The sequence below is a fragment of the Ambystoma mexicanum genome, chromosome 9 (genome assembly GCF_040938575.1).
Source record: "Ambystoma mexicanum isolate Mex_15411 chromosome 9, UKY_AmexF1_1, whole genome shotgun sequence".
Lineage (NCBI taxonomy): Eukaryota > Metazoa > Chordata > Amphibia > Caudata > Ambystomatidae > Ambystoma > Ambystoma mexicanum.
The window spans coordinates 130,010,275-130,032,874 of NC_090931.1; the positions used below are offsets into that span (position 1 = coordinate 130,010,275).

General features: G+C 48.3%; 1 protein-coding gene across 3 annotated transcripts in view; it reads left to right on the forward strand.

Moving 5' to 3' along the window:
* The window catches only part of PIH1D2 (PIH1 domain containing 2), a 109,268-nt gene that overhangs the window by 34,770 nt on the left and 51,898 nt on the right, over positions 1-22,600 (forward strand). Inside the window, exon 2 of one of the 3 annotated variants that reach the window (XM_069614287.1) lies at positions 13,014-13,181. The exons of 1 other annotated variant lie outside the window; for it this stretch is intronic. The gene's annotated coding sequence lies outside the window, so the exon portion shown is untranslated. Of the gene's footprint in view, positions 1-13,013; positions 13,182-22,600 lie in introns of those variants that run through there. One more of the 3 variants, XM_069614288.1, reaches the window with a different exon arrangement.

The window sequence follows — 22,600 nt, forward strand, 5'->3', positions numbered from 1 at the left end:
AAACCCCAAATCGACCTGATCGTGACGGCGATGAACTCCCAAGTGCCAGAGGTTCCCTCAGCCGAGTAGCATGGGCGATGCTTTCTCGTTCCCCTGGGACAGCCTGTTCCTGTATGCGTTCCCCCGTTGCTGTTGCTGCTCAGACTCATCAAACAACTCAAGAGGTCCCAGTGCAGGATGATCCTCGTCGCACAAAGGTGGCCGAGACAGATTTGGTTCCCGGACCTTCTGGACTTGTCAGCATCCCCACCAGTCAAACTGTCGACAGACGCATATCTTCTCTCTAGAAATGGAGGCGCCATTCTTCATCACGACCCAGAGTCGCTGAACTTGCATGCCTGGCTCCTGCAGCACTAGAGTTTGGAGGGTACGATATCCCGGCTGACTGCAGAGAGGTTCTTGCAAACGCCAGGGCGTCCTCAACTCTCAAGTGCTATGGACACAAGTGGAAGAGGTTCTCTGTCTGGTGCCGTGCACAGAAAATGAACCCACTACGGATTACAGCCCCTCAAGTGCTACCGCACTTACTGCCGCTGGCCAAAGCTGGACTAGGTCATGCTTCCATCAAGTTACATCTGGCAACGATTTCCAATACACCAGAACTGCAGGACGGTCGTCCCTGTTGTCTCATCGCCTGTTGAAGGAGTGTATGAAAGGACTGTTCCGATCGTTCCCACCGGTGAAGGCTCCGGCCCCGGCGTAGGAGCTCAACTCATGGGCCCGCCATTCGAGCCTTTGCATTCGGCTCCATTGAAGTTCCTGTCGTGGAAGACAGCGTTCCTTGTGGCCATCACCTCTGCACGATGCGTGGGAGAGATTCAGGCCCTATCCTGCAAGCTTCCATACTTGACTTTCCACGAGACGAGGGTGGTGCTGAGGACGCACCCCTCCTTCATGCCCAAGGTGCCGTCGGACTTCCATCTCAACGAGCCCTTGGTGTTACCAGTTTTCTTCCCGTCGCCTTCGTCGCCGGCCGAGAGGACTTTGCACTCGCTGGATGTAGTTAGAGCACTGAAGTTCTACGTGGACCGAACGAAGAGTTTTTGGAAGACATCACAGCTGTTTGTGAACTTTGGACCTGTGAACCAAGAGAAGGCTCCCTCGAAGGCTTCCATTTCCCGATGGCTCTCCGGCTGCATCATGCACTGTCATCAGTTGGCAAACCGACTGTTGCCCGGCCGTCCGAGAGCCCATTCGACAAGAGCGATCGCTGCTACCACGGCATTCTTGTCTGGTGTGCCCCTGCTGGACATCTGAAGGGCTGCTACGTGGAGGTCGACTCACACCTTCACGAGATTCTACTGCGTCAACCGGGATTCCAGGGAGGAGTCCAGAGTCGGCCAGGCAGTGCTGCGCAACCTGTTCGCTTAAGGTGAGCCTGGTGAGGAGGTAAGAGATGCTTAATGTTAAGTTTATGTAATGCTTAATGTTGAGCCTTGCCACCTCCCGTGGTTGTGCATGTGTGTACTGCTATGTATTCTTGTATTCATGAGCATGTGAATCCATGCCAGACCCCATGCTGGAGAAGGAACACGTTACTTACCTGTAACTGTTGTTCTCCAGCATGGGTCTGGCATGGATTGACATGCGAACCCTCCCTCCTACCCCTCTGCGGCTCTTAACTGGTCATACTGCCACTTCACGTGCTACCAAATCTGAAGATGGCTGCCAGGGGCGGGGCTTAGGGAGAGGGCAGTCATTGGCTGGGGGCAGTATGACCCAGAGACCAGTGATTGGTTACTACTAAGAAAGACAGATCAGAAACTAAACTGATACTGGTTTTTTCTTTACCGAGGATTCCCAGCCTGACGATGGGGAATATTCATGAGCATGTGAATCCATGCCAGACCCATGCTGGAGAACAACAGTTACAGGTAAGTGACTTGTTCCATATGCAACAAGTGTTTTGCAGATCAGGAGAGCACTCCATAGGCTAAGGTGGTACACAAGTTACAATGCAGACCCATAGTCATGCCCATTACCTTGAAGAGGTGCACAGATGGCTAAAAACCTTTGCGGATCCCAGGCCTGGGGACGGCCACTCTAGCCAATCAGTTTAGTATCCTACAGGTGGGTAGCAATGGGCAAGAACCAATGGTAGGTCCACCACACCACAGCAATGTTATAGATAGTGACTTGGGGATGGACCAGGCCAGCCACCTGACATGCAAGGGCGGGCCAGTAGAATAACATCTATGTTTTCTACTCTAGATGGTAGAATACTCAATACCCAATCCTTTACCCCAATAGGTTTTCTGTCCCAGGTTGTGACGTCATGCTGACAACACTCCAAGGTAGAACCGGCCTGCGAGCCGAGGTAGAGCAAGATGTGCATGGATTTTTCCTTTTCGTGTGCTGATCCCTGCTGGTTTTGCCTGTAATAAACCACAGTTTGAACTTGTCATTGACTGAGTCCTCAGTGTATTCTTGGGGGAGTGTGTTCGGCGCTCCAAAGTCTGTGGACTTCCAGTGACCCTCTGGCATACCTGGCAGTCCCTCCCAACAGGACAGTAAAACACCCTCCGGTTTCTCACAATTGTCAGACCGCAACACTTCACACACACCCCATCTTGGGAATACCTAACGCCTATCTAAATCTAAGATGGGAGCAAGGTACGACCATCAAATAATAATAATAAAGTCCTAGTAGAGTCTAGTCAAATGAAAAGGGCATATACTAAAAAAAAAACGATTGGCAATCCTTACTGCTATGCTACAAAATAGTGTGGGATAATGTTCACAAAAAGAAAGTAGTGTTCACAAAATTATACGTCAAGATGTATAGGCCGTTGACCTCCCTTCCCCAAGTTTTTTAGCACAGGACTAGACGGGTCACTCGAGCATAGCACTGGTTGCCCATCAAAGAGAGAATTTTCTTCAAAATCCTCGCTCTCATGCATAAATGCCTTCATGACTTGCCTCCCCCCCCCCCTACTTGGCCCAGAGAATAGGGAAGCCAACTTCGTTCAGGCCTATGAGATTGGCCTACACCAATATGATTTCCATGCCCAAAACCCAGAGCGTGCGTGCAGGCGGCACTAGCTTCCCCACTCTGGTGGCTGCACATTGGAACGCTTTACCTACGCACCTTAGGATGATTGACTCCCTCCTGGCCTTCCACAAATGGATTAAAACATTACTATTTGTATGACTGGTTAAGATTCTGCACTTCTCCCACGGCCCATCTCGCCGTACTGTGGCCGGATGCGCAACACCTCTGTCCTGAAATCCTCCTAAAATGTTTTCTCCAATACTGTAAGTAAGCTTTCATCGTTTTGACACTGTTGTAATCATCTTTATCTGCTACCAACTATATCTGTAACCAGAGAACCCCACTTGGTGTTGCCACCAATGTAACTTGAATCCTGCTTACCTACAATCTCATGTAACAGCGCATTGATGCCATTGGGCTGTAGTGCGCTCTACAAATGTAAAAATATAAATAAATAAATAGCACTTCATGGGCTTCTGCGGCACGAGGTGACAGTTCCTTTTACCAACATCGGGGCCTTCTGTACCCAAGTCTCTTTTATTCAAAGTCTTTTGCTTCAGAGGACTTGATGTACCACAAACAACAAAAAAAGTTCCTTTCCAAAATTAAAGTCGGGCGACTTATTCTTCGCCCGGGATTCCCCTCAGACAGACTCAGATCCTTCTTTCACAATTAGCCTCCCTCAGCTAGGTTCACTTTTGCCACAACAATATCTTCACGGGTGAGTTTTAAAGTTCACCAGGATCCCCCTCTTCAGGGCTCAGATCCCCTTTTAACCAATTGGTTCCCCTCTTCCGGGCTCAGACCAATTTCAGTTCCTAGGCAATCAAAATCTTTCGAATGTGCACAGGATTTAACTTAACCCGCTGCAGGACCACTTTGATTTCACATTAAATATTTACATGCTCTGGGGGGTACCAAACAGAGACCTTCGAGGGAGTACCCACGTGGGGCCGGACCACTCTGTATCTGGTACCTAACTGGGTTTCATAAAGTTCAATCGCACACAAGTTCTTTGTTCATGCAGTGTTGCCGCTTGCAACCTTGAGCATAACACAGTCCGGCCTGCTATCAGTTTCTCCTGACTCACCGGTTGTGCTGAACTCATTGGCGTTGCTTTGCTGTCGGAGTCAAGGACAGTACCACAGTGGCAATCGCTTCTGCCTGCCTTGTCTATCAATGTGTGCGGGCCCTGTGTACCTTTGGCACACGCTACACCATTAGTCAGCTGTGATTCCTGGTCTTATGTTTCTTTTCCTTGCGGCTTTGCGAAAGTTGCGATCTCTTTGTGAAAAGGACAAGGGTAACACCCTCCTTGTCGTCTTCTCTGGTCTTGCGGCCTTTCTCCACGGTTTAAACCGCCATCCCGGAATAGCTGCTTCCTTGTGCTTTTGGCCTTGCTTACAGTGTGCTTTCGTGCTCCGCCTTTTAACCATGTGGGGAAGTGTGATAGAAGTCAGGTGTGTGTAATTATCAGTAATTGCCTGACTCTGCCTGACCCTTGCGTTGGGATATGTCAGGTATACAGCTCTGGTGTTAGTCCGTGGGAAAGTGTTTGTGTCATGAAAGGGGGGAGGGGGTGTTCTAAGTATACTACCTGGTAGGATGGGGAAAAGGTGTCATAAGGAAGGGGATACCGCATCTCACCCTTCAGTGTCCCACTTCCACTCCCAGAAGAACCCCCCATCCAGGTGATCCTCCCACACAGGTCCACCCGCAGGAAATGGATCCAATAGCTATGACTGTGTCCTGGCCACTTGGATGACAGTTCCCCGGGTATGAGCGGGTAAGACACCTTCAACTTTCTCACATAGGGACACCAAAGGGTTTGCAAGCAATATGTTTTTAATGAAGAAGAAGTTGGAAAGGGTACAACCTGCAATCAATCTCAGAGAATATAACAGCTTCCTACTGTACAACCATTTCAAGATGGAAGGTATTCATCTGTTGAGGAACATCAGGCTTCCAGGCGAATGGATGATCAGGGTGGACCCCAAAATGCATTTCTGACTAATGCTATTCATAGTCCCATCAGAATTACCTGCAGCTTCTTTAGGCGTTTGTTGCGCTCCTCTTTAGACCATCATCAGGAGGATAGCTCAGAGGCAAAGTGCTCGCCTTGGCAGCAGGACGACGCGGAGCAACGCAGGTTCGATCCCCAGGTCCATGCTTAGAAACCTCTGGTTATTAAGCGTGTTATCAATAACCAATCATATCATATCATATCTGCTCTTTGTTGAGTCACTTAGGTTAGGAAACCAGTGGCGACAGCCTCAGGGATTGGGGTATTCTACTCATCATTTACTTAGATTCTTTTTAAAACTTCTTCATTCTGATTTTTCCCAAACAATAACAATCCATGTCAGTTCAGCGATAAACATCAAATTATCAATGGTTACAGTAATAAACAAATCCATTACCATGCTCTTCTGTGCCCCCCAAAATCATGTGCTACCCTAATCCCCACCCTCCGGTGTCCATACCACTCAGTGTCCCATGCCGTCCATTGCATCTTATCTCTATGGATGCATTTTTCATTCAGGGGTGTTTCAGATCTGGGTAGGAGGTAAGCTCATTCAGCACTTGACCCCGGTCCAATTCTACCCCATCCTCCAGGTTTTCCTCAAGAGTTCTGCTCCTGCCAGACCCCAACTACATATATCTTCAATCCACCCTCTCAACAATGGTCCCTTTGGGTATTTCCATGAGATTGCCACTTGTCTTTTTGCCAGCATTAACATAATTGTGCTATTCTCTTTCTAGGTCTGTTTCATTTCTTCCAGGGGAATACCCCCACAGACAGACTTGTGGGGTACACATGTAGTTGGATTGCAGCAACCCGTTAATACGGGAAACCACCTCTTTCCAGTAAGTCACTATAATTGGACAACCCCACACCACCATATGCCAAAGTCCTGCTGGACCAATTACGCTCTGCGGTCAATCATCAATTACGGTGGCCTTCACAGTGCGATGCTTCGCCTGGGTCATGTACACCATATGCAATATATTGAATTGGATGAGTTAAAATCTCGCATTACGGGATATTTTCTTCACCTGTTCCCACTTTTTAACATACTCCCCCCGAAATCTGAAAACCAATATCCCCTTCCCACTTTTCCTTTATCACAATGGAGCTCTGTGCTTGCGCTCCCTGTAGCGTCTTAGAGAGTCTCAATACTCTCCCTTTTCCTCACCCCTGTGATAGTAACAACTACTTCACCGTATTACACTCTGGCTAGTATCTGGGATACTATTCCGGAGGAACCAATCTAATAACCACCTTTGCATACAACAGGAAGTGGCATTTTGAGATCCCATATACTGTTCTCCATTGTTCAAAGGACATTAATTTCCTGTCTTCAGACAGGTCCCCTAATACCTTGCGTTCTTTTCCCTAATTGTGGCTAGTCCCACTCCTCTCATGGCCGCCTGGATACCCGCATCAACCCCCATGGCAGATCCTGGCCGTACAGGTCCTTCACATGTAATTTAGTCAATAAGCATGTCCACGCCTCCTTTATGACCTGGAACACCTTTGTGGTGCCTTTCATTCCTATGGGATTCCACATTAAGTCAGCCCCCTGCCGATATCTTAGAGTGCTTCACAATAGACCAGCTATCACTTCCCCTGTAGGATCATTCCAATAGAGGACCGCCTGCAATTGTGCTGCCATAAAATATGATTTATAATCTGGCAAATTAAATCCCCCTTCCAGAAATGGTCATCTGAGTGTTGCAAAGGCTACTTGTGTTCTACAATAGTTCTCCAATCTTTTCATCTAACATTTTGAGATTTATTTTTAAAATCACTTATGGGATATTGGTAAAAAAATATAACAATATGGGAAGTTCCACCATCTTATACAAAGCCACTCTCCCATCAATGACAAGAGTAGTGTTTTCCAAAATGGAACTGCTCCCCTATCCCCAATTATGCCTGGCCTGTGTTGTATACAATGGTCAATATCATGAAAGACTTCAATGCCCAGATATCTGAATGACTACAGTTCCCAGCGCCCTCCCCAATCCGGGAGGGCAGAAGCATCAAAAAGCAGGAGGCCTGCTAAAGGAAACAAAATGCACTTTTCTTGGTTGACATGAAAACCTGACAGTCTGCAGAAATTACCAAGCACCTTTAAAATAATAGGCATGTTCGCAGATGATCTGCTGCTTTATGTCTGTAACCCAGTGGGTTACAGACATAAAGCAGCAGATCATCTGCGTATAAGGAGATGTTGTGCATCACCCCTCCTGCTAATATACCTCTCTTAGGTCCAATTGAAAAAACCTGGATAGCGGCTCCAATGCCAGAGAAAGTAGAATGAGTAATACCGGCCACCCCTGCCTCGTTGCTCTTTCCAATGTTCAGGGCATCGAGACCCAATTGTTCGTTTTCACCATCGCCACCTATCTGTTATACAACAGCCTCAGTCAAATATCCTCACCTAGACTGAAGGGCTCCAGTACCCTGAATAGCCACCACAACTCTAAGGAATCGAAAGCTTTCACTGCATCTAGCGAAGCCAACGCTAATTCCTCCTTTGGGTGTTTCACCGGTATTACCCAAATTGTTTGTTTACAATTGTTCGAATGAACAATTGATGAATTTAAAGGGTCACAATTGACCTTTTCACAATTGACCATATATATATATATATATATATATATATATATAATAGGGTTTGGCATTGGGCGGGGGGTTGTGGGGGGTTTCCCCCCACATATATGTTACAATTGACCTTCACAATTCGGTCAATTGTGAAAAGGTCAATTGTAATTCCATCAGTTGTAAAATGAACAATTCGTATACAACCGTTTCACCTGATCCATTACATGATGAAGGTGACGCAAATTCCTCATGGTGTTCTGCCCCCCTATAAATCCACATTGGTGTGCTTGAAGCAACCTCAGTGCCACCTTAGACAACTGTAAGTGTGTAGAAGTACGAGTCTGACAGAGGGGTAGTGAGCTTGTTATCATAGGCCCTCATTACGAGTCTGCCGGTGTTTCCTCCGCTTGATATCCCAGTAATACCAGGATATTACGGGCGGCGGAAAGCCAGTAAGTTCCCATTCCCATAGAACTCCATAGCAATGGGAACCCTGAAGCACCAGCACCATTACAGCGAAAAATCTGCCAGTACCGCCAGACTTGAAGTTTACCGGTCCAGAAAGGTTACTGCTAACCATTATTACAGGCACTCTTTTCCAGACTGCCAAAATTGTAATGAGGGCCAAAGACTTTTATTGTAGAAATAAGTAAAACGAAAAACCAATCTGGCCCTATTCAATAAGGGGTTACCGTACCTCAACTAAAACACTAAGGACTCAGTCAGGATGTCTTGTTGAATAATAAGTCCACCATCCTGTGTCCAAACCTATTTCCATCCCTTACACTTAACTACAGAAAAACTGGGTGTCTTCTTGGGCCAAAAGGAGGCTTCTCTCGCTGCGGATACAGGCCTTTTAAGTACAGTTCATGGTGCGGATACAAAATTACTGATTCCTTAAACACAGCTCACAAGTATCAATTCCCAAACGTGGTGTTAGTCTGGTTCAGTATCCCACCAGGCGGAAGTATAGAACCTTTCTTTCTTCTTCCAACTCAAAACTGTAGCGCCATGTCTCGTGAACTGTCCTGTCAGATTTGACCATCAAGCTCAGGATTTCCAACAAATGTCCCTTTCTCTTTCATGTGGGACGCATACCCTTCTGTGTTGTTTTGGGTTCTCCCCGACTTGTTCTACAACTCTTCTGTATGGGTCCCCATACCCCCTTTATATTCTCTCGAGGCTCTCCTCAATGTGTTCTGGGCTTCAACCCCATGACCATATATTCCTTTGTTCTTGTATTAGCCACAGACCCTTGTGTTTGGCTTTTGTAGATCTTGTCCCACCTCATATGGGTCCCAGACCCTTGAGTGCTGCTTTCGTGGGTTCTCTACCCCAACTTTGTTCTCTAACCCACTGAACAGACCTGGTGTACTCTCCTGTCAGGTGCTGTTCCACATGTGATGGCTTACACAGTTTGTTTCAGTCTGTTCCCTCTTGTTTTCCACAGGGTCCCTGACCCATCTACTTTGACTTTGCCTTTGTGGTTCACTTGAGTTCCAGACCTCTTTTTATTGGCTTCACAGGACACTTAGTATACGCTCCTACCAGGTGTCTACGGATGCAACGTGTCTCTGGGTTTTTTTATGTCTCCCTTCTTGATGGTGTTAGGGTCCTTGACCCATTCACTTGGGCTTTCGCCCTGTGGTTCCCTTGGGGCCCGGACCCCTTTGTATTGGCTTCAGGACACTTGGTATACTCTCCTGCCAAGTGTCTATGAAAGCATCATATGTCTGTGTCTTTATATTAAGGTTGGGGTCCTTGACCCATATTTTATCATCTGTTTTAATTTGTGTTGGGTTCCTGGCCTTCTTCAGGCTTCCCTTGCTCAGTTCACGGCCCCTCTTATGGACCCAGCAAGCATCCGTACCTTGCTTTCGGGCACTTGCTGCGTTGCATCTTCCTCAGGCTCTCTGGGCGAGCTTCTGCTCAGTCCTTCTGTGCTCCAGTCCATGTCCCTACTCCAGATTCAGCGAGACAGGCTGCGCGGCTTCGCTCCTGGAGACGTTCCAAGTCCTCCGTAGTCTTGGCTTCTGTTTGCTTTATCGTGGTCTGCCGAATCCTGGCAGCACCTTAGAAATGGCGGCTTCTCCATCTGTCACATTCAAAGTTTGTGCTCGGTTCCTCGGGGGGCTGGCTTGACAAATGACATTGGGCCTCATTACAACTTTTCTGTTACGGACCGCTGTGATTCCGCGGCGGCGGAAACAACATTTCCGCGTCCGCAAGGTTGCGGAAAGACCGTCCGATTACGTGCTGTCGGTCGCGCGCACCACACGGACGCAGAAACGTTGTAACCGCCGTCACGGAAACACCCGCGGAAATGGACATAGCGGCGCCACAAGTTGCGCAAAACCCATGTCTGCCACCATCGCCACGGACATGGAACCGGAATTACCATGATCGCCGAAACCGGAAACAGAGAGGCGGCCATCATATAAAGCACAATCCATTGCCATCCAGAGTCGGCACAAGCAGAATCCACACCCTGAGAAGCCAAAAGGGACCACCAGCATGTCTGCCAGGATTCCAGCCCAGAGGCAGCACAAACAGCACTTTAGTGAGGCAGAGCTAACTGTTCTGGTCGAGCACATAGTGGAGCATGCTGAGATGCTGTTCAGTGCCGATCAACGGCGTGCCACACAGCAGCGGAGGAAGGAAGTGTGGGCGGAAGCAGCACGCAAGTGCACCGCTGTGGGCATGACTGTGAGGAGTGTTAAGGACTGCCACAAGCGGTGGGGCGACCTCAGGCTGAGGGTGTGGAACCTGATCTCCACACACCGCCAACGCAGCAGTGGGACAGGTGGAGGTCCCCCTTCCCCACTGAGGCTGCAAGCATGGGAGGAGCGTTGCAGAAGTGTCCTCCACCTTGAGGGCATCCATGGGACCGGGGAGGCTGAGGCAGGAGTGAGCCCACCTGCAGATGCTGGTAAGTGTGCAAACATGAATGCCATATGAGTATATGTTGAGGGCATGACTGGGCCAAAGGACCCATTAACACCCCCCGCCAGACAATGCATGACTGGGCCATATGACCCATTAACAACCCCCCCTCCAAGCAGTGCATGACTGGGTCAAAGGACCCATTAACAACCCCCCCACCCAGACAGTGCATGACTGGGCCAAAGGACCCATTAACAACCCCCCCTACTCCCCCAGGCAGTGCATGACTGGGCCAAAGGACCCATCATGAGCCATATGGTGACCAATATCACTACAATGCATTTCCGCCAACAAGCAGATGCATGTAAATGCCACTATTAAATGATCAACCTGTATGATGCATGTGATGCACCCATCAGGCACCACCACATAACTAATTGCATGCCCTCTGTGTCCCCACAGCCGTGTCAAGTGACAGTGATACTGCACAACAGCCCAGGCAATCAGCTCCGGCACGGGTCCAAGCCAGCACCAGGAGGATGCTGCCAGCAGTTCGCCATCTCTGCCCCCAGTAGCAACTGCAACACATGTGCCGGCCACCATCACCAACATCCCCACCATCTCCACGCTGCCTGATGCAACACAGGTGCCATGGGCACCCGTCATGTCCACCCAACCCACCACAGAAATTAGCTGCACTGCAGAGGAGGCAGCATGTAGTGACAACAGTGCCCCGGCACTGCAGTCTGATACAGGGCCACAGGGGGAGATGCCCACATTGGATGATTTGGAATCCTTCCATCAGCTGGAGTTCAGCCCACATCACTCCGAAGTCCCATGAGGTCACCTACCCCCTCAATGGCAGAGCTAAATTCCCGCATGCAGCGGATGGAGGAGCAGCAGGCTACCCTCACCCAGCTGGTAGAGACGCAGCTCGAGGAATCTAGGCTGCAGAGGGAGTGCTACAGCACGTCAGTACGTCGCCTCTCAAGGTCCATTGGACGCTTTGCCAGTACTATAGTCACCCTGGCACGCCATGTGCGGGAGGGCAATGACAACACCTCCAGGCTCATTGAGTCCATGTTGATTGGCCAACAGGCAAATCTTGCACATATGCCCCCTATTCCTGATTCTGTGCCATCCAATACCACTACCGCATCCAGCTCCACCACTGCCAGTCCACGGAGGTGCTCGAGCCGGCTAACAGAGCTCTCGGGCAAGGATGCACAAGCACAGAAGCGCACACGGAAGTGATGGCATGTGTGTCGGGCACTGCAGGACACATGTGGACTTGAAGGGTGTGAGGGGTGGGTACGTTTGGGTGGTGGGGGAGGTCAATTAGGGGGTTTGAATATTGGGGCCTGATTGGGGATGGGTATGTTTGGGTGGTGGGGGAGGTCAATTAGGGGGTTTGAATATTGGGGCCTGGTTGGGGGTGGGTACGTTTGGGTGGTGGGTGGGCACGGGTGTACAGCTTCCCTAACCATTGCACCTCCTTCCCTGTTGTTAATTCATCAATATATCATAATTTCAAAAAAACATACATCAGTGGACATCCATCATTTCATTTGCAGTACAACAATTCATTTATTGGCATCACCATATCCATGCAATGCTGTGAATGTGCTGTCTCTCAAAAGTAAATGCGAATCAGTTCATCCCGTGCTCGTTGTCCATCTAGTGGACCCCCAGGAGGAGGTTGTGCCATCCCATCCCCATCTCCATCCCCATCTTCATCATCTGCCTCTGGGGGCATTGGAATGTTCCTGCGCAGGCACAGATTGTGCAGCATGGCACAAACGAGCGTGATTTTACCCGTCTTCACTGGGCTGTACAGCAGTGATCTGCCAGATCTGCTTAAACAGCGGAACCGGGCCTTCAGCAGTCCGAATGTCCTCTCAATCATGCCACGTGTGCGGACATGTGCCCTGTTGTACGCCTCTTCATGCCTGTTCCTTGGCCTCCGTACAGGCGTCATCATCCATGACGTGAGTGCATATCCAGCATCACCTACATGGGATGTAGATGGGGGGGGACATGTCAGTGTTTGTGGTATCATGTCTTCATCAGATGCAGTGCAATCTTGTGTCATTGTTCATTCATGCATATGTGGCATGCAGTGGTTGGATCGGTGGGTGGTTATGTTCTTTGGCCATCGTAGAGGACGTTGGCAACTGGACATTGACCAACGCATTGGTGTGCATATGTACTCTGCCCTGCGGGTGACATTGGCTTGTGAGAATGGCATTGTGTCATGAACCATGGACATAGCCCCTTCTGGTCTTCCTGGTCCAGACGGAGAGTGTGCTCCTTGATACTTCCAACATGGCCGTGCCCAGTGCCGTGTTCCGTACTAGCCTGTACGTCGGACATGGCACGTTCTATAAATGGGCCACGCCCCCGCGCCTCCGCGCGTCTCAATGCTATCTCTAGGCAGTGTCTCGACGTGTGTGTGCTGCTCAGCGTTACCCTTCCAAGTTCCTGGACAACTCCCTTATTCTTTCTTCCCTTTTCCCCTGTTTCCAGTATCTCTTACCTTTCTTCGATCCTCTTCCTGGACGTCCTGGAATACGCGACTTCCTGGAACTTTGAACGCTCGCGCTGGAGTCAGACTCGACTCGCGCGCACTTATACAAGTCCCGGTCCAGCCGGGAGAAGGAGTCCTCCGCGGAACGCCACAAGAAGAGAACTCTGGTGAGCCGGGGGGAAACCTTTGACACATTGTGCAGTGATTTGCACACATGGCAGAGTAACTCCACCGTGATGAAGTAGTCGATGCAGGACGTCTCATGTACAGGCATCATGTGCATTGGGAGGGCAGTGTTGCATATTGTGGGTGGGTGTTTGCAGTGGCTCCAGGTGTACGGGACAGTGATAGTATCGGCTGTGTGTGTCATGTGGCAGGGTGTGTACGTGTACACTGTGGTAACCTGTCATGTGTTGCTTTGTGATGTTTAGGTTCCGCTGTCTATTCAGTTGATGGCCGGGGGGGTGATGCATGTGCAGTCACAGCAGCACACTCACATTGCTCATTGCCCTGGACACACACACACCACTTCCACAGGGTCTGTGCATTGGCAGCTGTACTCACCCAATAGCCATGTGCTTTGTCTGGCATAGCGTTCCATGTACCGTGGCAATGTGGAATTCCGCAGTACCATTGAGTTATGGGTTGAGCCTGGGAAACGTGTGCAGCAATGTGTTATCAGTTGCGTGGCATCACATACCATCTGTACATTCAGTGAGTGGTACTGTTTCCTATTGCGGAACAGCATCTCAATTGCACATGGTAATGTCAGCTCAATGTGGGTGCAGTTGACTGCACCTATGCAATTTGGCATGCCTGCTATGGCATGGAAGGCCAACTTGGTGTCAATGACCTCGGGGAGGGTACGGGGTAGGGCTATCTGTTCTGACACATGGCGCAACAGGGCATCCAGTATCTGTACCAGGATTTTGGAGAAACATGGGTTGTGATAGGCCGTGCAGCTCACCAACTGTGTGTTGATAGGTGCCGGTGCCAAGGAAATGCAGAACAGACACAACCTTCAGAGGGGGTGGGGGTGTCTATGTGGCTGCTGATGTCGTCCTCTATCATGGCAGTGATGTACAGGATTCTTGGACGGTCCAGCCGGTATAGTGTGTGGATCTGTCCTGGGGTAAGGTTCCAGGGTGAGGCCCTGATGCGTGGTATTGTAGGCTGCCTGCGGGGTGGTTCCGGCTGGACAATGGGCGGTACCGCCACCGTGATCACGGTTTTAACGCCATTTTTCAGGTGGTGTTTCCATGTCCACGCTAGTTGTGATGCTCGCGGTGTTTAGTATAGCTGGTAACGGAGGGGTTTCCGTGCAGGCGGAGTTTACGGAGCCTAAACTCCACGGTGGCGGTTGGAGGAGGTGCTATTTCCGGGTCCGCAGGTCATGATTGGGCGGACGTGGAAACGGTGCCGGTATGGTTATACCGGCGGCGTTACGTCCGGACCGATGTACTTGTAATGAGGCCCATTGTCTCTTCTAATTAGCACTTGCATGTATTATTTGCCATTATAGAGGGACCCAAAAGTATATTGGCCACACAATGAGCATCAGGGTATGAGGTAGTTATCTCAAACCCTGCTATCAAAATTGTTAGATGCAGAACACTGAATCCAGCAACATTCATAGTGGAACCAGTAGGGGAGGATGATTATGTACATGATTGCACAACATATACTGAATTTTATGATATTTCCTGTGTTAGAGAAAATGCTCTTGGAGGAGGGGAAGTTCTCTTTATTGATGGTTCTTCAAAACTTGACCAAACTATTGGTGAAGGGCAGAGCATACTCGGTCAGCAGTACTAAAGCTGAACCGAGAGGGTGAATTTAAGTAGTTACAGGCTGCAGAATTAGTTGCGCTTATCAATGCACTCCAAAGATATAAGGATGAGGAAGTGAGGGTTTACTCTGACTGCGCCTATGTGATGTCAACTGTGCAGGCAGGTTTGTCACATTGGAAAAGGAGGGGCTTCCTCTGCACAGACGGCCCTCCAGTGCAACATGCGGCCCTATTGGATAAGCTTATTGAGGCATTAAGACTCCCATTGACTATTGCAATCCTAAAATGCACAGCGCATACTTAAAGAACAGACATAATTTCTCGCGGAAATGAAGCCACAGACTTAGAAGCCAAAAAGGCAGCATATTTCACAAATATTTCTGATTTTGAATTAAGAAGTGTTAAGCAAATGACAGGACGATGCATGTTGGTAAAGGAAAGCTTTAAAATGCTGTCTATTGTTCAATTAATTGAAATACAAGGTCCATCCTCACAGGAGAAGCAACATCTATGGAGAAAAGGGGTGTGTTCTTTATCCCCCACTGAGGCAATCTGGAGGCAGGATAGCACTGGAAAGCCAGTTATGCCTCTAGCATCATTGAGGGTAGCGCTGGAGCAGCTTCACTGCCCCGCGCATACGACTCGAGAGAATTTTGCTGCTACAATTGCAGAACATTGGTTTTCACGAATTTCTTATAACATGTGGCACAGTTTATTGTGAATTGCATTGTCGCCCCTGATAAAGTTGAATAAACACCCTTGAACTGTGATCACTTGTGTCCATCTTACTTTGATTCCATGCCTTCCATACACGGGGGACCTGACTCATGGCTCCCTTCTTGAGGAGGTATAGAACATCATGGTGAAGTAGAAGGGCACTTTCTTGTGAAAAAACAATCGGAGTAGGTAGACTGACCTGGTTCCTTGTAAAACAGAATGTGGAACCCTCAAATGGTCTGAAGAACCTAGGGTCACATGTGAGGTTGTATCAAGAAAGGAGAAATCTAGTCACCTGCCCCCTATTTTTCCCTGGAAAGAATTCTGAAGGAGGAAAGGGTTCTTCAATCTGTGATATCTCTACTTCTGGAAACAACTGTTTCTGATTCCAACTTGCCATTCTCTGCCATGGGTAAAGTAGAGAACTGAAAGTCATCTTGCGGCTGCTCGACACGGCAAACCTGTCTCGAAGGTCATTGAAATGAACAGCCAGGCAAACCACCCCTTCCTTTTAGAACCTGTAAGTCCTAAAACATTTGAGGGAGGCCTATGCTTTATCTGCTGAGGTATAGAGACACATATATTTGAAAATGTCCTCAATACATTTTCCTACTAATAAGTGACATCGTACTTCGACTGGATCCTTAGAGGCTAAATCCACCAATTTGGAGTGAAGGGACAAAAGAACCCCCTTTCTGCTCTGAGCAGTGATAGTTGTAACATTACCCAATAAACAAATTGCTCTTTCAGTACATTGTCGCAGAATGGCAGGGTCGTCCATTCCTCTGTTATCCAAGGCCTCTTCTGCCAAATGAAATCTCTCCGTAAGGGCACTGAAATGTCCAGGAATTTGTCATGACACAATTTTGGGGCCCTATCATAGCCTTTTTAAAGTCTCTGTCGGGCTTAGCTAAAAAGTGGGCAAGTGTGGATCTAATTCAGGGGTAACCATGGACTTGTGAAAGGTAAAGTGTCTGGGGAACTCAAATTTCAACAAGTTATGTTCCTCTCTCTAGAGATTTCCTTATTGTAACATCTAATTACCTTGCCACATGGGGCAAAGATTTCCACTGTCGGGAACCTAGGATGAGCCACCTCTGAAGGATCAAACAAAGGGATGCCCTGGGAATCCAATAGACCCCCATGTGCGGCATCAGAGGCTTTTATAGAAGGGAAAACGTATCTCACCTATTGAGGGTGCAAAATCTTAAAAAAGCTGGGTATGACCCTCCAGGACCAAAACCATTTCAGAGGAATCCAACTCTTCATCTACCTCACTCCCCAAGGAGCAGGGAAAGGCTGTCATGATTTCTTTTTCTAGAAGAACTGCTTTTACGAGCAGCAGCCTTGACATTCATTCGGAAGTTGCCAAAGATTGAATGATTTCCCTCCCTACCATCGTACATGGGTGGAGCTTAGTGAGCACTGTGAGAAACCTGAAGGTGTCTCACCCGCTAGCCCCTGGGGATCTGTCATTCAGGTGGCCAGGACCCGTCCATCGCTTTTGGATCCAGTTCGTGGGGGTGGACCAGTGCGGGAGGATCACCTGGATGAGGGGTCTTCGGGGAGTGGAAGTGGGACACCGGATGGTGAGATGCGGTATCCACTTCCCTGTAACACCTTTTCCCCATCCTACCAGGTAGGATACTTGGGAACTCAATCCTCCTGCTGCCCCCTTTTCCTGACACAAACACTTTCTCACGGACAGTTCATCGTGAGCTACAACGGATTAACACCAGAACCGTATACCTGACATGCTCCAACACCACGGTCATGCAATTGCAGATCATTACACACACCTGACTTTCATTACACTTCCCCACCCGGATAAAAGGCGGAGCACGAAAGCACACTCTGGGTGAGGCAAACACATGAGGAAACAGCAGTTCCAAGATGGCAGTTTAATACAAGGAGAAAGAGGGCGAGACCGGAGAGGGTTGCAAGAAGGAAAGCACCCTTGACCTATAAAGACCATTACTTTCAATAGCCTTGGAAAGTAAGAAACCGAAGACCAGGAACTAAGGCTGATCAAACCTGCACAGTGTGTCGGAGGTACCCGGGCTCTCCCGCGTTGATAACAAAGGCAGGGAGGAGCGATTGTGACTGTGGTACTGTCCTTGACTTCTACAACAAAGCGGTGTCCGAAAAGGTAATACAGCCGGTGAGTTGGAGAGACTGATACCAAATCAGATTGTGTTTTGAACCAAGGTTGCAAGTGGCAACATTGTATAAAGAGAACAGTGTGTGAAACGTTTCGAATGAGCAACGTGACTGCAATTGAAAGCCAAAAAGAATTACTTGAACTTTATAACTGAACTCTGGGGAAACCAAGAAAAGATACCATACACAGGGCCTCATCACGAGTTGGGCGATATCCGGACCACCCGTATTGGGCGGTAAGCATAATTCCCCATTGGGTTCGTTGGACCCAATGGAGAATTGGCGCCGCTCTAATTATGCCTGAAAATGGCCATTAAGTCTGCCCATTTACACCCAACTTGGAGCTTAAATGTGGTGGTAATAGAGTTACCGCCGCATTTAAAGGCTACCGGCCAACTCGTGATGAGGCCCACAGAGTGGTCAAGCACCACGTGGGTGCTCATTGGAAAGTCTCTGTTAGTTATCCAACTGATGCTGAGTGTGAAAGAAATATTGAGATCGAAGTGCAGCGGGTCAAGCTAAACCGTGTGCACGTTTGAAAGTCTTCGATAGTTTAAAGTAAATCCAATTGGTCTTAGCCCGGCTGAGGGAGACTAATTGAACCCTGTTTTGGAAAGGGATCTGAGTCTGGAAGAGGGGGATCCCAACACCCAAATTGGATACTGTGAATACTAAAGAGAATGTTTGCGTGTTGTTTTTTGGTACAACAGGCCCTCTGTGTCAAGAGACTTGTGAGAAGTAAAGAGACTTAGACACAGAAGGCCTTGAGTTTTGTGAACTCTGAAAATGGAGCTGTATCCTCATGCCGCAAAAGCCAGAGTGTGCACTTTGCTTAAGTGAACCGCCTTGCCATGTGCTGAAAACATGGGGAAGGGAGGGCAACAGCCCAATTATCCTGATTTATAATTTTGTGAAAACATTTCTTTTTCATGCCCTTCACCCCACACTATTTGTAACTTAGTAGTAAGGATTGGAATTATGTTTTTTGGTATAGGCCGTTTATGTTGACAAGACTCCGCGAGGACTGCCTTCTTTATTAGTTGATGGTTGTAGCTTGCTCTCATCTTTAGATTTAGGTTTAGATGGGCGTTTATCACACCCCTGCAAAAGTTCAATAAACACACTTGAACTGTGGTCACTTGTGTCTGTCTTACTATTGCCACCATGTGTTCCTTACACCACACATATGGGTTAGCCACTTTAGTAGCACAAGCTAATGCCTTGGCTCTTTGGTCTCTTTTTGTCTACTTATATTTTAACCAAGGGCTCCTCCCCTCTGGTCTAAGAACTGGCCTCCTTCCCCTATTAAAGAAATACTGGCTCTACCCTTATGTGTTGGGGGAACTATCGACCTAGAGCAGGCCTTCCTTGGATTTCCGAAGTCATTGAAAAGGTTGTGACACAACAACTGACCAACTTCATCGAGGACAACCATATTTTAGATCCATTTCAGTTGGGCTTTTGCTCCAGATTTGTAAAGGAGACCTCTTTGGTTTTGTTTGATATGACCTTTTGCACCATTCTGATTCAAGGCATTTATTTATTTTGCTCATGCTATATCTGTCCACTGCGTTGAACAAAGTCTACCTTGCCACCATTTTTTCACACTGTTATGACTTTGCTGGGCCTCACAGCATTGCCTTGAATTGGTTTCTGAGCTTTCATACTGATAGATCACAGGAGGTCAAGTTCTGCCAATTTACTTCAGCCCCCTTTTCCATTACATGTGAGGTAGTCCAGGGTCCACCTCTTTTGCTACTTCTATTCAACAATTACCTTCTACATCTGATGATCATCTGGAATCTCAATATCCAATTCAATATATATCATAGTATATGACATTCAATTGACATTCAATTATTTTTGTAGGTCTTTGGTCATAGGGAAATCTTCAGTCAACTTCAATCCTGTCTTAATAAAATGTAATCTTGAGTAGTGTTATGAATTGTGGGCTTCTGTCATTTCTCCCTAGGGGGGAGCCTTTCTTTGTGAGTCAATGAAGGTGGGCCTGCTAAGCACCATCCTCCCTAGGGCTAGGGGCAAGCAGGACCTCACCGGGAGAGACTTCCCCCTTTGGGGACAAGGACTCCTGTTCCAATGAGGATCTCCCTAAAACCAATATTGCTACACCTTCTTCCACAAGATCCTATGAAGAAAGAGTTGAAGAACAAATTAAAGTTTGTTATTGTCAACCATGTGTACCATTAATGTCTATGAGAGAAAGTTTTAAAGAAACTGGGACGTAGATGATCATTTGAGCCATATTGAATGGGAATCCGAAAGGAAGGAAGGACTTATACAACATACCAGGGCACATCCCAGACTGCTTACTATAGGGTGCCAGAAACCTGAAGGTATTCTCACTCCTACTTCCTTTGGATCCTCTGTGCAGGTGGACAGGGAAAGGCAACCTGAACCCGGGGGTGGAGAAGCAAGGGAGGATCACCTAGGTGGAGGGTCATTTGGGATTGGGAGTGAGATATACTCATGCAAGACGCAGTATCCTCCATTTCCCTTCCAAGAAGAATCTTCTATTCCTAGGGCAGTTATTGGATATTGTTATCCCTGTACCATTGACCAAATAAGGGATGTGAGATACCATCAGTCCAGAAAAAGGGCAAAAAGGATTAAATATAAGATGGGCGAGACATGGAATGCCCCTTCCCCTATTGATTACCAATCTAACACTCCCCCAACCTTTATGGGCTATTATAAGCCAGCCCCCTCATTTTCCCACATGTGACACTTAACAGTACTGGGATGAAGAATAGACAACTGGGAGTGATGAAGATCACACCTTTTCACCACTTTGGTACCTGGACAAAGAATATGCCTGCAAGGAGCTGTGGGGGTCAGGCATGCCCCTTTAATTGTGGTCAGGCAGGGCTAATTGGACATGCACACCTGTAGCTTGTCATGGGGCTGCGGGTGTATAAGAGGAGGTCAGCCCGGCAAGAGAACGGAGGAGCACGACAAGGGGAGCCACAAAGCGAGCAGCAGAAGACAGGCAGCCATGGTGGGACAGGAGACCGAGCCAGGAAGCCGGCAACAATCCCAGCAGACTTGGAGGACCCGATGTGAATGGGCCGTGTGATTTCCCCAAGCCTGGGTGTCTCCATACCCCAGAGCGACCAGCAGGAGCTGCTGTGGAGCCAGAGCAAGGAGGATGCTGCCCGCGTGCTGGGAGAAGCACTGAAGCTGCCTGTGCGTGGAGAGAGGCATACGGCAGGCGAGCAGGGCTCACAACGGTAAGGTTTCCTGACTTCAGAAGGGAAGTCGTGGGAACTACCGGAGAAGAAGCACAGAAGACCGTTGAGTGTCAGGAGGGTGTAGAAGCTATGGGGTGCTCCAACAGGGCCGCAAATGAACAACGGTCCGTAATATGAACAATTAAATGCTTATTGAATACCAAACTAAATGGAAACTTAACATTGAAAGCAAAAGGTGCATATTGAACACTGAACTGAATTGAATACATATTCAATTCAAACATCAAAGTCAAGAATAGTAAAGGTGAAAAGAGCCAAACCGAGAACTTTTATGAGTGAAAGCAGTGCGGCAAGGCCACTGCTTGGCAAGAGGCTAATAGGGAAAAGCCAGAGAAGTCCAAGACTACCCATAAAGCCAAGAAGTCAATAAAAGGAACTAAGTGAAGGTGACTTGGTGCACAGGAGAGAGAGACAGGGAGAGAGAGGGGAGAGCGTCCCAGGGCCCTGGTTGCGCAACCTGTAATGGGTGGACTGTGCGGTCTAACAACTGCGCCTAGAACCCTCAGACCCAAAGTAACCCTCCTTGCTGTCTTGAGAATGGAGTCTGAAGACCCCTATTGCTTTTGGATTGTGCTACTTGAAACTTGGGGAAGGCAACCCCAAGGTTCGGGTTTGAACTGTTGTATCACCTTGATTCTTGAGAAAGGTACATTTTGATATTTTTTCATGGAACGTTCTTATGCTTGGGGAAGGTGAGCTGAAAGTAAGCAGTGAGCTGAAAGAAACTCAGAACTTTGAGTTGAATACTATTTCTTTGCATTTTGACATCCCTCCACATTGTGAGTATAGGTTTTGGACACAGACGTACTTTTAAGTTGAACTCTTTGACTTTCCTTAGTTTCGTTCAGGTAGGTAAATGGCAAGTTAGGCTTTCAACTATCCTAACATTTAAGTAAATAAATGTCTTTTGTTTGAACTTTAAGTTTGTTGTCTCTGTCTTACTTCATGATGCCTTCACAAGGGTTACTTCACCCCAGGAATTAGTGGTGACTGGCTTTCTAACCTCCAGCCAGTAGTTCAGAGAAGCTATGGAGTTCAAAGAGAAAGGCAATTGTCTCTCAAAGTCCCTTCTTGCATCAAACTAATATCCTAGTTACGTACTCTGGCTTTATCCCGTCTCCGGGGATGTGTTGATTTGACCCGGGAAGGTCGGTACTCCCAGGTCCAAGAATGTTTGTTCTCCTAGGCTTTCTCTCCCATTGGCCTCAGGCTTCTTTGGCCCTGCTTGATTTCTTTCTCTCTTTTTGTGGGGTGCCCCCCCCTCAGCCCCAGGTGGGCTATGGGCATCTTTAACCCTGTTGTATTCTTGTTTTGATCCACCCCTTCGTGGGGTAGTCCTTTGGTTATTCCCTTGAAGGCTTTGTGCCTCTCTGGCCCTGTCAGTCGCTGGTTTTTGTTCATCCCTGCATGGGGTAGTGCTTCAGTTAGCCCCTCATGGGCAATGGGCTTTTCTGGCCCTTGTGGTCCCGCGTCCTTGACTCTCTCCAGGTCGAGTGGTGCTGTGGCTCGGAGTGGCTTCCTCCTGCTGGGCATCTCCGTGTTTGTACTGCGGGACACCGGTGCCTCCGGCCCGCGGTGCTGGTCATTCTTCTTGCCTCAGCATCCCCACACAGGCTGAAGGCTCTGCATTCATCAGAGCTTCCACGTTCTG